The sequence below is a fragment of the Marmota monax genome, unplaced genomic scaffold (assembly GCF_021218885.2).
Source record: "Marmota monax isolate L192 unplaced genomic scaffold, Marmota_monax_Labrador192_F-V1.1 WCK01_AAM20220418_F8-fsc00111, whole genome shotgun sequence".
Classification (NCBI taxonomy): Eukaryota; Metazoa; Chordata; class Mammalia; order Rodentia; family Sciuridae; genus Marmota; species Marmota monax.
Genome location: NW_026695067.1, coordinates 1,997,685 through 2,002,113, shown reverse-complemented (window position 1 = coordinate 2,002,113; position 4,429 = coordinate 1,997,685). Strand labels below are relative to the sequence as shown.

The 4,429-nt window shown below is 39.4% G+C and overlaps 1 pseudogene; it reads left to right on the top strand.

Annotated features, from left to right (window-relative positions):
• The first annotated feature begins 3,357 nt into the window (after positions 1-3,357).
• Positions 3,358-4,191, top strand: LOC124081749 (heterogeneous nuclear ribonucleoprotein H2-like; annotated as a pseudogene).
• Positions 4,192-4,429: the final 238 nt, after the last annotated feature.

Genomic DNA, 4,429 nt, shown 5'->3' with positions numbered 1-4,429 from the left:
GTTTTGATAAAGGTACACAGCTGTTGACATACCAAAATCATGATGTAGAACATTTTTATCTCTCTAGAAAGTTCCCTTATGCCCATTTGCCATCAATCCCTTCCTTTCACGCCAGCTCCTGGCAACCACTGGTCTGCTTTCTGTCCCTCCGGTTTTAAGAATGTCATAGAAATGGAGTTGTCTGCCTTTGTAGTCGGGCTTGTTACCATAGTGCTTCTGAGATCCATCCATATTGTTGCATGGATCAGGAGCATGGGCTTTTTTATGTTACACAATGTAATACAACAGACCATAGATCTATTTATCAGTTAACAGGTATTTAGATTTTTTCCAATTTTCAGATATGATAAAGTAAGCTGCTATAAACATCTGAGTATAATTTCAATCTAGGTCTACTGTTAAGCCATCCAACCCATGTGTGTTAGGACAGTCGGAATATTCAGCTTCTATTTCTGACCAAAATTCAGAGAACTGACAATTGTCCATGAGAGTGAATGAAGTGTCCACCATTGACCCCGTGACACAATAACACACAATAGATTCAAAATATTTTCAGCATAGTACCTGGTGATGAACATGATGAATAACTGTAGGCTTTACACACCTTATGTTTTCACAAGCTTTCAAAGTTGTCCTTTTCTACTCCATACATATTATTGGCACCATCTGTTGGTAGTACATCTTAGCCGATTCCCCTCTTCAGGTTACACTGACTCAGTGTTGTCTCAGCTTCTTTGAAAATATCCCATCGTTCCATTCAGACTCCTCACAGAGGCCAAGCCTACAATCACCTTAAGCTTGGCTTTAGAATCTTTGAATAAACAGTATTTTAAAAATAACAGTTATAGTAGACAGTAATTCTACTCAACTAATATTGAGTAGAATTGGTAATATCTGTGAACCATCCAAAGCCAAGGAAAACTGCTTGAAATAATTTGCTTGCTTTACAATTGATGATAGATGTTGTTCCCATGTCCTCCCCTCTTCTCACATTAAACCTCCTAGTATTAAACAAGTTAATTTTCTCAGGACACATTTTTTTTCAGCTGCTATATTCAAACAGTTTTATCAGCTCACTATTAGTAAAATGACTCTCCTTGTTGAACAGATGAGGTACTTGGAAACCTACTTCGGTTGCATTTTCTTTTCTTTTTTTGGTACTGGGGATTGAACCCAGGGCCACTATATTACTGAGCCATATCCCCAGACCTTTTTTTTTTTAATTATTTATTTTTTTAGTTGTAGACGGACACAGTATCTTTATTTATTTATTTTTATATGGTGCTGAGTATCCCAGTGCCTCACATGTGCCAGGCAGGTATTCTACCACTAAGCTACAGCCCTAGCCCCCACCCCAGACCGTTTTATTTTTTATTTTGAGACAGTGTCTTGCTAAGTTGCTTAGGCCTTGCTAAATTGCTGAGGCTGGTCTTGAACTTGTTTTTTTTTTTTTAATTTTTTTTTATTGGTTGTTCAAAACATTATAAAGCTCTTGACATATCATATTTCATACATTAGATTCAAGTTGGTTATGAACTCCCAATTTTACCCCAAATACAGATTGCAGAATCACTTGTGATGCTCCTATTTCAGCCTCCAGAGTCACTGGGATTACAGGCATGTGCCACCATGCCCAGCCATCTTCATCTTTATTCTTTACATTTATGAAGAAATTCTGATATAATAAGATAATCTATTTTAAATGTCTCACATAAGATAACATGTTCTACTTAAAATTTTCCAATTTTTCTGATAGCTGTTCTCCTGAAAGTTGGGAATGTGTGGTGAGTGGTTAGTTTGTTAATGTACACATATATAATTTTGGCATCACTGCACAATAATTTGTGCCACTCAATAACAGAATAATTCATGTTCCGTTGGATTATTGTTCAGGCCTGTGTATGGGCCCAGCTTCTCCCTCTGCCCAGTTCTGCTTTCATCACATTTCTCACACAAGGGTGGATCCTAAGGGCATACCTTACTAATTATCATGTATCTAAATTTGTCTCAAAGTCTGCTTCCCAAAGAAGCAAGAGTACATGAGCAATCTGAAAGGGCAAGTGATAAGATGGGTTTGGGAATCATATTACTCTTTGCCAGATGGGCACCAAGGACTCCATCACGGCTGGTATCTGGACCACAGCTTCTAGCATAAGGTGGTGGTCCAATTGTTACAACTTATTGGTTTGAGATGGAATGCTCACGAAAGGGAATATACTGGACATTTGAGAAATATGGGTGAGATAGTAACTACAAGGACAATGGCATTGGGTGGCAACTGCTAACCTCCACAAGGATGCCCTAGGAAAATAATACAAAAGACTAGGAATGATTAACAGGTAATTGAGAGCCATGTATAAAAGATGGAGGACCTCCTTGGCAGCAAATAATGAGGTGAACTTCAAGTATTTGAACTTTAAGGACCATTTCCCATTTAATTCACCAGTGTTGTCCCTGAAGAAATCAGACTGAAGCTGGAACATGATGGTAGACCTGTAAAGTACACAATCTCACACAAGTGGTAGCTGTGTGGCAGCCACCACACCAATTCTGGTATCTTTACTATCCTTACTATAGCGGGTGAACATGGTCTCAAGTACATTTCATGTGGGCAATGATTTGGCAAATGGGTTCTTTTCTATCCCTGTGAGAAAAGTGGATCCAAACCAGTGTGCATTCACATGGAACAAAAACAGTATACATTTACAGTTTTGCCCCAGGGCCATTATCAACTTTCAGCATCTGTCATAACATGGCCTAAAGAGATCTGGACCATCTGGACACAGTGCAGAACATCACAATGATCCATTACATGGATGACATCACACTCTGTCTGATGGACAAAAAGTGGCTCACACACCAGAGATCTTGGACTGTCACATGTATTTCATAGGGTGGGAGATAAATCCTATAAATATTATGGACCTGTTATATAAATAAGATGTTTAGGGGTCCAGAGTCGGGGCATGCCAGAATATCCCATCCAAAGAAATAGACAAATTAAATTGGGCATTGTGGTATATGACTGGAATCCCAGTGACTGGGGAGGCTGAGGCAGAAAGATCACAAGTTTGAGGCAAGCCTCAGAAACTTAAGAGAAGCCCTAAGCAACTTAGTGAGACACTGTCTCAAAATTTAAAAATTGACTGGTGATGTGACTTAGTGGTAAAGCACCTCTGAATTCAATCCCCAGTATGTTCCCCTATAAAAGAGTACCTATTTAGGGTGGGTACTTCCCACAATAAAGAAGAAGCATATCACAGGAGATAGCTGAAAAGACCTTAAAGAAACACAAGGAAAGGATAGGGCACAGGTACTTTTCAGAATAACAAAGTTGAAGTCCAAACCCACTATGATACCCCTTGAGAGCTCATGGCTATGCAGCTTCTAGGTCCTTATGATAGGTCAGGAGCTGGCAGAGGGTATAATAGCATTGGTGAGGAGCTGGTTTTGAGATGATGAGGCAATATGCCTGTGGTGGAGGGTAGGGAGGCTATGATGACTATGGTGGCTCTAATATGGGGTCTGATAGATTTGGAAGAGACATTAGTTACTGCTTCTCAGGAATGTCTGATCATTTTTCCAGAGCACCACAGGGCATTGTGTACATATGAGGGGTTTGCCTTACAGAGCCACTGAGAATGATATTTACAATTTTTATCTCACCTCTTAACCCCATGAGCGTGCACATTGAAATTGGACCAGATGGCAGAGGAACTGGTGAGGCAGATGTTGAATTTGCTACTCATTAAGATGCTGTGGCAGTTATGGCAAAAGATAAAGTTAATATGCAACACAGATATGTGGAATTCTTTTTGAATTCTACTGCAGAACAAGTGGAGGGGCTTATGATCACAGCTATGTGGAAGTCTTTTTGAATTCTAGAGCAGGGGCAAGTGGTGGTGCTTATGGTAGCCAAATGATGGGAGGAATGGTCTTATCCAACCAGTCTAGTTATGGGGGTCCTGTTAGCCAGCAGGTGAGTGGTGTTTATGAAGGTGGTTATGGTGGTCAGAGTAGTATTGAGTGGCCATGATCAAGTTCTGCAGAAAACTCCAGTGACTATCAGTCGAACCTTGCTTAGGTAGAGAAAGAGCACTGAACAGCTACTACAGAAATAAAAGCTGTGCATTTATGGGAGCTGAAGAGAATGGGAGGGATGTCTAGAATATCCAGTATGATTGGTAAGTGGGAAATAAAATTATTCTGATCACTCTTGGTTAACTATCTTTCTCCTCTTTAAAGAAAACAAAGTTAAGTTTAACAGTTTCGCATTACACACTTGTGATTCATGCTTACTGTAAAGTGGAAGTCAAGATTGTTTTAAAACTTTTAAGTTTTCATTAGTTTTGAACACTGAAACATTCATCTAGGATGTAATAGCAAAGTTCATAACTGTTAGAACAACTTCTAGCTTTCCTCAAGTTAG